The 7,586-nt window shown below is 43.7% G+C and overlaps 1 pseudogene; it reads right to left on the bottom strand.

Annotated features, from left to right (window-relative positions):
* Positions 1-6,803: 6,803 nt before the first annotated feature.
* Positions 6,804-7,261, bottom strand: LOC103205205 (annotated as a pseudogene).
* Positions 7,262-7,586: the final 325 nt, after the last annotated feature.

Genomic DNA, 7,586 nt, shown 5'->3' with positions numbered 1-7,586 from the left:
CGACGAAAGAGGGGGAGGCCTTCAACGAGATGGATTGACATGGTGGCTGTGATGATGGGCTCAAGTATAGCAGGGATTGTGGGGCTGGCTAGGGATCGGGCAGTGTTTCGTTCTGCTGTGCATGGGGTCACTATGAGTCGGAAATGACTCGACAGCACTTAACACCACCAACAACAATGATACATTCTAGTTCAAGTTTTGCCTTATGCCTAAACCTAGTGAATGTCATAACAGCATATATAAAATAATTGTCAACATTTAAATAATGCCCTTTAACAAAGTAACAAAGGACCTACTTTCTCTTTAAGATCTTAAAAACAAATAGATAAAGCAATACCTACATAACAGTACCAAAACCAAAACTAAACCCACTGCTATGGAGTGAATTCCAACTCACAGCACCCCAAGAGGACAGAGTAGAACTGTCCCAGAGGGTTTCCAAGGCTATAATCCTGACAGAAGCAGACTGTCATCTTTCTCCTTAGAGCAGCTGGTGGGTTCAAGCTGCCAAACTTTTGATTAGCAACCACTATGCTACCAGAGCTCCTTTAGGTAGTAGTTTCAACTATTGACTGTGGAAATGAGTTTTAACACCTCTTGATAACAGGGGCAGGTGCTCAAGTGAAGAGGCAAATTACTTGCAAACTGCAATCAGTTAAAAGTACCCAGTCAGCTCCCACGATGGCCCAGGCCAGTCGGCTAAGGGCAGGCATTTGTTCTCTCGGTAGCCTGTGCCCTTGACTGCAACACTGAATGTCTCTGAACTTTTGTTTTCTTCCTGTGACACATGATCCTTTCCGAGTCCCTGGGGGCCCAAATGGTCAACCTGCTTGGCTGCTAACCAAAAGTTTGAAGGCTTGAGTCCACCCAGAGTGCCTTGAAAGAAAGGCCTGATGGTGTACTTCCACAAACTCAGCCACTGAAAACCCCGTGGGGTGTGGTTCTACTCTGACCTACATGGAGCCTCCAGGAATGAGTGGAGTTGACAGCAATTGCTTTCTGCTATTTTTCAGTAATCCCTTTGGAGGCGTAAGCAGGAACTCAGTGGCCCAATCCTGTGCAGTTCCTGGGGAAGGACATACCAGTGCAGATTGTTGCCAGAGCATGGCAGGGACACTATTTCCCACTATGCTTTGTCTTTATTGTCTGGATGTGTATGGCTTAAAGGTTTTCTGCAATGGTATGCACCCAGGACTGACCACTCTTTCTAGTTGGACTCTGGGAGAAGGAAGATGGCCTATCTTACATCTGAGTGTCTGTCCCTCACTCTGGAACTGCAATGAGCTTTGCCTTTGGCCTTTGGGCTTGCGTGTGCCTCATGACAGACAGCAACCCACAAGGGAGGGAGGGTCCTTGAATTCCAGGTGAAAGAACAAGAATGAAGGGGGAAGCGTTCTGTAAGGTGGGCCCCTCCTGAGACTTGACGAACAGGGATCAGGAGAGAAGACCCAGAGTGACTGGGGAACCCGGTGGGGGGTGGGGGACCTCTGTGTCCAGAGAACAGAGCTCAGCCTTGGACAACAGCACAAGCTAAGTGCAACCCAATGAGACAAGAAACAAAGCTTTATTAGGACAAGAAGAAAATGACCACATCCCAGAAGCAGCTCCAGTAAAGTCGCTCTTTCCTATGCTCTCACCATTAGAGTAACTGGAATTGCCTTCCTGGCCAGGGCTGAAATCCGAGACGTGAGGTTCACCTGGACTGCTTAGCTTCCAAGTCATAAATGCAATCTCCACTGTCTGATTTCACTTTCTCTGTGCCTCCACTCCCTTGTAGACATGAAGTTTTAGTTCTCATCTTCACTTAGAACACCCACCCCTCGTCTCTGCTGCTCCTTTGGCCTTCACATCTTCCAGCCCTATCCCACTGTGAGTCTCTTCAGTAAAAAAAATATATATATATTGTTGAGTCCACACTGACTCATGCTGACCCAGATGTGGAGAGAAGAATAGTGCCATCCTGTGTCCAAGGCTGTGACCTTTAGGAAACAGACTGCCAGGCATTTTCCCAAGGTGCCTCTGGGTTGGTTCAAACTATCAGCCTCTCAGCTAGTAGCGGCACTTAACCAGTTGTGCCCTTATGGACCTCCCTGAACTAACACACTCATCTTAGCCCTAAACAACTTCCTCATTGGCTTCATTCACTTTGAAAGTTTTAAATGAAGAAACAACCCAACTCTATTGTCTTCATGAGAACTGTAAAATATTCTCTTTCAGAAACTACAGTAAGTGTTCTATAAGGTAAGGCATCATCCATCAAAATAGCCACACTTTACTCTCAGAGTGGAATTCTAAGCCTCAGTGTGCAGACAGATGTGACTTTATGAAATGTTAACAGTATGTGGCAGATTCTAAAAGCTTTTTCATAGTGACTGTTTCTAATCACCTTACTTGGAAAAAGTAAAAAAAAAAAAAACTGTCACCATATTCCATGTCCCTACATTTTCTGTTTCACTTCTTCAGCTCAACAGGGATACAAACTCTACTGCACACAGACCTATGTTGTCCTGGGCATGGGAGGCACCAAGATAAAGAAGACAGAACTGCTGCCCTTGAGGTGATTGGCCAAATAGGAAAAAAGGCACAGAAGCTGACTGCAATGCGTGAAGCATGTGCCACTGCAGCATTGGGTCACAAGTGTGAGCACAGTGCCTGAGAGCTTGGATGCTCATGCTGCTGAGTCTGTCTGGTGGAGACAGGTGGTTCTCAGACAGGAGTAACCTCAACGACCCACTGCCATCGAGTCGGATCTGACTCATAGCGGCCCTTCATTGAGTTTCTGGGGCAGTATCACTACGGAAGTAGATTGCCCAACCTTCCTTCGGAGGAGTGGCTGGTGGGTTTGAACCGCAAGCCTTCTGATAGCAGTCAAGTGCTTTAGGCACTATGCCACTAGAGCCCCTGTAACCTGAACAGCATCTTCAAAAGTGGGTGTAATAAACGGATCAACAGGGATGTGTCCAAAAATCTGTAAACCAAAAATCAAAAGTCAAGGAGCAGAGAACCATGCAGCATGAGAAGAATCTTCTATTTACTGAGCTGTGCAAGGATAATTGACTTTTTCTGAAAATTGTAAATTTGCATCTTCAGTTCCAGTACTTCATATCCAGCACAGATACATATCAGTCTGAGTAAATGTCCCTTCTGGTTATCGATTGCTGTACAACAAAGAGAGGAGCTCTGGTCGTATAGCAAGTAAAACATTTGGCTGCTAACCAGAAGGTCAGCAGTTCTAACCCATCAGCTGCTCTGAGGGAAGAAGATAAGGCAATCTACTTCCATACAGATTAACAATGGGTCACTCTGAGTCAGAATTGATGTGACAACAGTGGGTTTGGTTTTTGATTTTGGTACAACAAACAACTGCAGAACTTAATGGCTTAGAATGACCACTGCATTTTGTTCGGATTTTGTGGACCAAGGATCTGGGGTGAGTTCAGCTGGGTGGCTCATCTCTTCCCCAGGGGCATCAGCTGGGTGGCTTCTCCTGGGGCTCAAGGATACACCTTAGAAATCCCTGGATCCACTCTCTGGACAACACAACTGTGGGTTATAAGCTCAACAACTATCTAAACACCTGAACAATGTACAGGAAGCTGGAAGGATAGGCAGCGGGTCCAGAGAACCTCTGCTGACAGGGAGCAGGAACCCACCCTCTGGACCTCAGATTGGATGGGAACACTTAGGGATAATTGATGAATTGCTGGAGGTGAACAAGCTGGGGAGATTGGGACACCTAGGGACTAGCCTTGGCGAGGGATGGGTTCCAACGTTTCCCTGAGTTCTACTTCTAGACCCAGCACCAGGTTCTCACTATGAAGCTCAGAGAAAGAAAGTCTCTTCCTGCTTCTAAGAAGGCAAGGAGAAAGGTAAGCAGTGTGAAATAACGCTCTGTTCTCTTTCACACACATACCAGGATTTTCTCTCATCATGGTTGGGTATGTTCTCACTGTCTCCAATGCGCATGATAATTCAGATAGCCAATGTTAGTTATACTGGAAAAGCTCCTTTCACCATTAAATGCCATTTTTAATCTCAGTACTTTTTTTGTGTTTTTAACAGACGTATCTTTTCTTGTTTTATAATAATTCAAAATAATTGTCTGCATTTTGAGAACATCAAAATCATACTCTCCCTTGTGCCTCAAGTATTCTTAGCTATAAAAATATTTCACGTTTCTACATTTTTATTTAGTCTGTTTGATTATAGGTTCCAAATAACGCTGGGATTTTTTCCTCTTCATTCATGTATAAACAAGAAAATTTCTGTTATTACTCAGGGTATCACTAAAAAAAGAAAAAATCAAACAAAAGGAGCTCTGGTGGCATAGTGCCTAAGGCATTTGACTGCTAACCAGAAGGCTGGCAGTTCAAACCCACCAGCCATTCCTCGGAAGAAAGGTTGGGCAATCTACTTCCATAGAGCTACTGCCTTAGAAACCCAAGGAGGGGTCACTATGGGTTGGATTCGACTCATAGAAAGAATAAACTACTTTATCTTGGTTTTACTCCCTATCCATTAAAATAATGATAAAAATCTCTTCGTAAACATAACAAGAAAAGAAGTAAGGTATACATATGGCTACTAGTTTAGTGGTTGATTCTTTGTAATTCTTAGCTTATTTTGTACATTGAAACATTATCCAAGATGTATACCCAAGAATCTTCCATTACCTAATCCTAATAACTTCATCATTTGTTTTCCTATAATTTATTCTATTTCTCAATATTTGTAAAATGTATATAATTTTAAGAAAGTTAAGCAAAAAAGAAGGAAAAGTCATATACACTTCAGAATTCTGTATCACACACAAAATTAAGAGTATGTGTTACTTACCTTGGGGCTCTGGTGGCATAGTGGTTAACTATGCCAGTTTGCTCAGAACATTCAGTTTCTAAGCAAAATGTTGGCAGTTTGAACCCTTCATGGGAGAAAGATGCAGATGTCTGCTTCTGTAAAAATTCACAGCCTTGGAAGCCCTATGGGGCAGTTCTACTTTGTCCTATAGGGTCACTAAGAGTCCAAATCAACTTGATAACAATAGGTTTGTTTGTTTGTTTGGGTGTTATTAGTTACCTTGGAAGCAGCAGTCAATAAATCAAACTACGTATTGCATTGGGAAAATCTGCTGTAAATGATCTATTGAAAGTTCTACAAAGTGAAGATGTCATTTTGAGGACTATGGTATTCCTGACCCAAGCCATGGTATATTCAGTTGCCTCATATGCATACAAAACCTGCATAATGAATAAGGAAGATTGATGAAGAATTGATGCCTTTGAATTGTGGTGTTGGCAAAGAATATTGATTATACCCTGGACTGTCCAAAAAATAACTAAATCTGTCTTGGAAGAAGTACAGCAAGAATGCCCTTTAGAAGTGAGGATGATGACACTTAGTCTCATATACTTTGGACTTGTTATCAGGAGGGACCAGAAAGGATATGCTTTGTAAGGTGGAGGTTCAGTGAAGAAGAGGAGATAGATTAACACAGTGGCTGCAGCACTGGGCTCAAACATAGCAGTGAATGTGAGGGTGGTGGGTAGTGGGTACCAGGACTGGGTAGTGTTTTGTTCTGTTACACAGGGTGCCTATGAATTGGAACAAACTTGGCAGCACCTACCAACAACAACCATTAGTTACCTACTGCTCCATAACAAATTACTTTAAAACTTGGTGGTTCCAAACAACAAACATTTATTATCTCAGAGTTTCTGTGGATCAAGAACCTAGGAAGAGTTCATCTGGGTGCCTCTGACTCAAGGTCTCTAATGAGGTTGCAGTCAAGCTTCTGGCTGAGAGGTATGGCCTCATCTGAAGATTTGACTAGGGAAGGATCCATCTCTAAGCTTAGTCATGTAGCCATTGGCAAGCTTCACTTCCTCATGAACTGTTGAACTAAAGATCTCCGATCCTTACCTTCCACATGGGCTTCTCACTAACCCTGCTCACACATGCAATTTGCTTCCCCAACACAATTGAGCTGTTGAGAGAGAGAAAACAAGGAAAAGAAGAAAAGAAGAAGTCTCCAAGACAGACATCACAGTATTTTTTAAACCTTGAAAGTGATCACTCCTTCACTTCCACCATGTTCTATCCACTAGAAGTGAGTCACAAGCCATCTCACACTGAAGGGAGAGGACTACCAAAGGAAGGATCCTGATGGACATCTTAGAAGCTGCCTACTACAGAGAGGAATCCACCATCTTTCTAGTGGGTTATCAGCTCTGGACAGTGAATACATGGGGGAAGAGATATGAAATGAAACTGCTTTGTAATTATTTTCCTAATATCACTGACAAGCAATAAAACTGGGGTTATCCATGGACCAAAGCTTTGGTTGACTTTTCTGAATCCATCTTCATGATCATTAGAATCTATACCTAAGGAGTTTGGGTGTTGGATTGTCTATTGGTCTAAATTGTTCATGTTGAGAAATTCTCTATCTAAATTTGTCGTGAGGATGAATGTGGGGGATTGCTTTGGAACTTGCTAGCCAGACATCACCTGAAAGTGTCACATTTCCATTTTATTTATTTGTTTGTTTGTCTGTTTGTTTCCCATGTCAAAGCCCAGTTTTATTTACACTCATCCCAAAGCAATGATTTGGGGCTAAAGGATGGGTCTGAGGGGAGAGGGGGCTAAAGACCATAGAAGACAGTGACAAGGTCCCAGAGAAGAATGGAGAAGGGACAGTCAGGACAGAGCCCTCTTTGAAGGTCCTTCGGGCCTAGCGCCCAACTCATAGGCTTCTTCGACTCCTGTAAGCTCTTCCCCAGGCAGAAGAGGAAGTGCAGTTGTGTTCAGGATTTGGACTTGGACACAACAAGTCTGATGAGTACAGCTACCCCTGACACATCCAAGGCCATGCCTCCACCAATGGCCATGTCTACCAGTCCATCTTTCTTCATGGCCTTGTCAATGAGATGTTCTAGCTCCTTGTCCTGGCTGTTCTGGGGTTCTGTCTGCAGCAGTTCTTGCAAGCACCTTAGGGCCTTTCCATATTCCTTGAACCAGTAGTTGCCCACAGCCAGGCAGAAGACGTAATCCCATTGCTCATCTTTGCTCCCTTTGAGCACCAGCTCCTCGAGCAGCACAATGCCTTGCAGAAGTCATAATTGTACTTGCCTGGCACCAGACACCAACTGTATTCAAACTGCGTGCTCTTGGGCACTGAGCCTGCTGTCACCTCAGACTGAAATTTCTTTTCAAACTTCAGCAGGTCATCCACAAACACCAGCTCATTCAGCACAGCCTCCATGGCTGAGCTCCAGCAATAGTCAACCACAGACACTACAGCACCACAGTGTCCATGGCCCGCCAACAAGGGTGGAGATCCACTTCCACTGCTTGGTAGATCACACACATCTTAAATGGATCACATTTCCATTTTAAATGCACCTTTGGACTAAATATACTTTCTAATGAATAACTCAAATTATGTATATAGTGTGTGTGTGTGTGTGTGTGTGTGTAGTGCCTAAGGCATTTGACTGCTATCCAGAAGGCTGATGGTTCAAACCCACCAGCCACTCCTTGGAACGAAAGTTGGGCAATCTACTTTCATAGAGATATCACCTCAGAAA

Source organism: Orycteropus afer, unplaced genomic scaffold (genome assembly GCF_000298275.1).
Source record: "Orycteropus afer afer isolate SDZICR_OR568_19922 unplaced genomic scaffold, OryAfe1.0 scaffold00273, whole genome shotgun sequence".
NCBI lineage: Eukaryota > Metazoa > Chordata > Mammalia > Tubulidentata > Orycteropodidae > Orycteropus > Orycteropus afer.
This window is presented reverse-complemented; position numbering and strand designations above follow the sequence as displayed.